Consider the following 5,909-nt stretch of genomic DNA (forward strand, 5'->3'; position numbering starts at 1 on the left):
CTTGGAAAATTTGAAATATTTCCTTGGTATGGAAGTGGCTAGATCAAGGAAGGGAATTGTAGTCTCTCAAAGAAAATACATACTCGATCTTCTTAAGGAGACCGGTATGCTTGGATGCAAACCAATTGATACTCCTATGGATAGTCAGAAGAAACTTGGTATCGAGAAAGAAAGTACACCGGTAGACAGGGGGAGATATCAGCGGCTCGTCGGGCGCTTGATTTATCTCTCACACACTCGGCCAGATACTGGCTTTGCAGTGAGTGTTGTAAGTCAATTCATGCACAGCCCCACTGAGGAACACATGGAAGCAGTCTACAGGATTCTTAGATATTTAAAAATGACACCAGGGAAAGGTCTATTCTTCAGAAAGACAGAGAACCGTGACACTGAAGTATACTCAGATGCGGATTGGGCAGGAAACATCATTGACAGGCGGTCCACTTCTGGATATTGTTCTTTTGTCTGGGGAAATCTTGTTACCTGGAGGAGTAAGAAGCAATCAGTTGTAGCCAGAAGTAGTGCAGAAGCTGAGTACAGAGCTCTTGCACAGGGAATCTGTGAAGGGATTTGGATAAAAAGGGTTCTTAGTGAACTGGGGCAAACGAGTTCATCTCCAATTCTGATGATGTGTGATAATCAGGCAGCTATAAGCATAGCAAAGAACCCCGTGCATCATGACAGGACCAAGCACGTTGAGATTGACAGACACTTCATCACAGAGAAGGTGACTAGTGAGACGGTTAGATTGAACTATGTTCCTACCAAGCACCAAACCGCAGACATCCTCACCAAAGCTTTACCTAGGCCTAACTTTGAAGACTTAACTTGCAAGCTGGGATTATATGATATATATTCTCCAGCTTGAGGGGGAGTGTTGAAATTTGGCATTCAAAGTTAGGGTTTTTAATTTAGGAAAGTATTTTAGGAATAAAAAAGGAGAGATCATTTAGGATGATTCAGTTTCCTAATTTTAGGAGAGAATCAAGCTAGATTGATTTTTTTCTTATTCAGTCATTTGTGTATATATATGTGTATGGTGTGTACCTAAAGTATCAATAAAGGAATTCAGAAATTCTTCAGAAATAAACCGTCGAATGAAAGCAAGACATCCTTGAAGACTTTTAAGTTCTTGAAGATTCCTTGGCTCTAGCATATCTCGAATGGCTGCGATCTTAGATTGATTCACTTCAATTTCACGGTGTCGAACAATAAACCTTAGAAACTTACCAGAAGTAACACCAAAAGCACATTTGAGGGGGTTCATTTTGAGTTGGTACCTTCTTAACTTGTCAAACACCGTATGGAGATCTTGCAGGTGATCTTCTCTCTTGTTAGACTTTACAACTAGGTCATCAACATAGCACTCGACATTCTTATGGAACATGTCATCAAAGATTTTCTACATAGCACGTTGATATGTTGCACCTGCATGCTTTATTCCAAAAGGCATCACTTTGTAACAATAAATACCCTTTGGGGTACGAAATGCAGTAAGCTCTTCATCCCTTAGCGTCATTCGTATTTGATTATATCCCAATGATCCATCCATGAAGGATAAAGCTTCATGACCAGTAGTTGCATCAACCATAAGCTCGATGATTGGTAATGGGAAGACATCTTTTGGGCAAGAATTGTTTAAATCTCTGAAATCCACACAAACATGGATCTACCCATTCTTTTTCTTAACTGGAACGATGTTCGCAATCCATGTCGGGTACTTTACCTCCCTAATGAAACCAGCTTCAATCAATTTGTCAATTTCGGTTTCTATTTGCAAAACAAGTTCTGGTCGAAATCGTCTTTGGGTTTGCCTAATCGGTCAGACACCATGCTTCATCATAAGTTGATCTACTGCAACTTTTGGATCAAGACCTGACATTTCTTTGTATGACCATGCAAAGACATCTTTATAATCGAGTAACAACCCAAAATAACTTTTCTCTTTAGAAGGACTTAGAAGCATACTTACATTGATTGGCCTTAGGTTTTCATTTGTTCCTAAATTGAGCTCTTTTAACTCATTTATAGTGGCTTGCCCCCCCGTCCTCGAATACTTGAGGAGTTTCCCCTAGTTCATCTTCTAAAATTTTGAATTAGAGTCAACTTGCACTGTAACATGGTAGCTAGTGTGCGTCGAACTTTCTTCAACATCTTTGGGGCATCCCTTGTCTAACTACTTGGTGATTACAATGGTATGTCGTTTTACTTTTAACGAACCATTAGTACAAATTTCCCAAGTTGAATGGCGCTTCATCCTTGATGGGATTAAACTTCTTGTCTTTGCATCCTCCTTTAGTTCAATACACTACTTCTTATTGGGATTTTGTCGCCATGACTTTCGGGGTAGAGTCCCAATCCTTTGTTGTATTGACCTTTGTGGGATATGTGCTAAATTTCGTTCTACTTGGTTAAAATTGCCCAACCTAGTGAACACTGAAGCTCGTGTAATTGGAGCTTCAATCCGATCAAATACTGAAATTCGAGAAGGAGAATTTAACCCACTACTCTCTTTCATGTCTTCTACAGTGATATGTTGTGTACTTGCCTTAGTCTTCTTAGTCTTAGCTGAAATTTTGATAAGCTCGAAAGGTACAAACTCTAAACCTGTCCTAGAAGGTTTGACTGCATATCCTTGTTGTTTCAACTTCTTTTGAGTTTCATTAAGGCCATGCATCTTTTCACCTGTAGTCTCGGGACAAAGTTTTCCTAATCGTGATGACAAAGTGAAGTCATACCCTGCCTTGGCTAATAACTTATAAGCCTTAGGGTTGAACTCCTCATCTATTATTTTACCAGGAAAGAATTCTTGTTTTGTTTGATCTCTTGAGGATTTGACGGATTTTTGTGTCTCATCCCTAGAGATAAGTTGTAAGTTTGGAAGGGGAATGGTCGCATCTTCTTTCAAGACCAGAAGGTCCCCATTTTCCAATCTTCTAGGTTGTACTTTGTTTTTGTCTTCTATGAAAGGTGGTTGACCCTCACTTCGTCAAGATCTTGGGATGTACCTAAAAGCTAGGGAAGTAGTGACAATCGTCAAGTCCAGTGTCGATTTTTTTGAAGATTTCTCTTTTTCTTCAATTCGAGTCATCATTGGTTGTGAAATTTCCTCTACTAATGTCGACTTACATTGTTCAACTTTTCCCTTAAGTTTAGCATGAAGGACTTCCTCTATAGCATCATTTTCTATGTAAAATTTAGCATCAGCAAAATAAGACTCGACTTCTGTAAATGGCTTAGTATCAGCCTCTACTTTCTTTACCCTTCCTATAGAGAATTTGAAACACTGGTGTAGTGTCGAAGGAATTACCCCATTCTCATGAAGCCATGGTCACCCGAGTAATACGTTGTAAGATGTTGCATCGATTACATGAAACAATGTGTTTGAACTCCACTCACCCGTAACAAGTTCTGGGAGAATCATGTCAATAGCTCGTTGTCCCCCTTGATTAAAGCCTTGGATCATTAGGCGACTCGAGTTAGTTTTTTCGTAGCAATCCCAAGTCGTTTCATTGTTACTTTGGGCATGATATTTACTGCAAACCCTCCATTAATTAAGATGCGAGTGATATTTTGTTCCCATATGTACCTGATAACAAACAAAGGTTGATTATTTAGTTTTGACCCTAACTGAAGGTCTTCATTGGTAAAGGTGATGGTTGCACAACATTTAGCACAGTTGTGGCTTTCATCCTCAACTCTTTTTGGCATAGAGTGTTAGATTCTTAAGTACTTGAATCAACGCATTTCGCATCTCATTAGGAAGTTGTAGCATTCATGGCTACTAAACGGTGAGGGTGGGTGTTGTAAGCTTGCTACTACCCCCTCTTCTTCCTTAGTTTTTCTTGACTCAACACCACGAATGCTTTCTTCATCTTCACTTAACCCCTCTTCTTTTAAAGTCTCATTGCAAGAGACCATATGAGTTGATATTGTCACCCTTTTATCAAAGAACCCTAGGGGGAGTATTCCCCTAAGGTGATAGGGGTGATGGGTTTCTGGACCAAAAGGTCATCTATTTCCACAATCGCTTGTTTTCTTTCAGGATTCTTTTTTTCTTTCTTCTTTAGGTATTGACAAGTATTCCACTCATGTCGTCCCCTCCTATGAAGGTTAGGGTATGAATGCGACACTTGCTTCTTGCAAGGTCTTCTTCGCGTCACCAATGTCCAACCTTCTTCGTCATATGACATTGATTTATTATCAGAGCAAAGGCGAAGAAGGCTATCCTGACATGACACTTGTGTTTGCTACGGTTTCGGTGACTCGCATTGAATGGTACTAGCGAACATGTAATGGAACAGGATCAAATGACCCAAATGTGACTGTAGCATGATTTGACTTTACTACTTCATCCAGATCTAAATGAATTCTTCCTTACTTTGCAAGTTTCATTATGAGATCTTTTAAAACGAAACATTTCTCCACAGGATGACTAACAATTCGATGGTAATGACAGTAGTTTGGATCATTAACACGATCCATTTCTTTTGGACGCTTGTACTCAGGTAACTCGATAACCTTTTTCTGGACCAAGTCTTCCAACATGTTAGGCACATTAGAGTCAAGAAAAGGATACTTCTTCTCCTCTAATTCCTTCAAGGTAAATCAACGCCTCTTATTTTCTTGGATTAGTCCAACCTCTTTTACTTCCTTCTTTTTATCCCTTACTCAAATTTTGACGGGAGTCGTATTTATCGTCATTGACTCCTAGATGGGTTTCTTCAAGGTCTTGTCACTCCTTTTCCCATCATGTCTCTCTCGTTGCCAATCAACGGTAAGGTCCTTCTTAGAACCATGGTTGGCTATGCTAAGTTCCATGTCATGTGCTTGGGTAGCTAATTCTTCAAAGGTACGGGGTCGTATCCCTTGGAGAATGTATAAGATACCCCAATACATTCCTTATATGCACATCTCCACGACTGATACCTTAGATAATCTATCTTTGCAGTCAAGGCTTAAAGAACGCCAATGGTTGATATAGTCTACAACCGACTCGTCTTTCCATTGCTTAGTGTTAGTAAGTTCCATCATACTTACAGTTCATTGGGTGCTATAGAAACAGCTGAGAAATTCACGCTCCATTTGGTCCCAACTATAGATACACTTAGGTGCAAGGTCTATATACCAATCGAAAGCATTCCCTCAGAGAGAACGAACGAATTGTTTAACTAATAAGTCACTATCTGTACCTGTATTGTTACAAGTTTCAATGAAATGGGCAACATGTTGTTTTGGATTTCCTTTCCCATCAAATGATTGAAATTTTGGAGGTTGATAACTCACAGATATACATAGGTTATCAGTCCTCTTAGTGTAAGGTTTAGAGTACATGAGCATACTCTGTGAGGGTCCACCGTACTGCACTCTAATGGTGTTAGTTATCATGTCTTAAAGTTGTTGGACAGATAATGACATCACTAAGGCAGATTTCGTCGTTTGTCTCTCAACTTGCATTGTCCTATACGTATGTGGTGCATCATCAAGGGGAGATGCAACATTCGGAAGGCACTTGAGTCCTTGACTTGACTCACCCGTATTTTGTACTTGTGCCTCAACCTTGTTTATGAGGGAGGCTATCTACATATCTTTCTCCTCAACCGTCTTGGTGAGTTTGGCGATGACACGAGCCATCTTTGTTAATTGTTCCTCTACGGATGTAGTACCAGTTTCCATTACCGGCATAGTCATCGAGAAAGGAGAAGTAAAAGAGTCGAAACGATTAGAGTAGTTTTCCTCCTTTGACATTCCAGTTGGTGATCCAAAGTGTGAGCTAATGCTAGAGTTAGCATCGGTAATAGAGCAAGGAGATTTATCCCCAAAGTCCCTTAGTGCTAAAGGGAGTTTTCCCCTGCTATGAGGATTATGGCTCTTTGCCCCCAGAGAGGCCAAGGTAATGAGTGGTTGGT

The 5,909-nt window shown here is 40.0% G+C and overlaps 1 pseudogene; it reads right to left on the bottom strand.

Moving 5' to 3' along the window:
• Positions 1-4,548, bottom strand: part of LOC117904070 — a 13,790-nt pseudogene extending 9,242 nt beyond the window's left edge.
• Between the last annotated feature and the right edge of the window lie 1,361 nt (positions 4,549-5,909).

The sequence above is a fragment of the Vitis riparia genome, chromosome 17, assembly GCF_004353265.1.
Source record: "Vitis riparia cultivar Riparia Gloire de Montpellier isolate 1030 chromosome 17, EGFV_Vit.rip_1.0, whole genome shotgun sequence".
Taxonomy (NCBI): domain Eukaryota; kingdom Viridiplantae; phylum Streptophyta; class Magnoliopsida; order Vitales; family Vitaceae; genus Vitis; species Vitis riparia.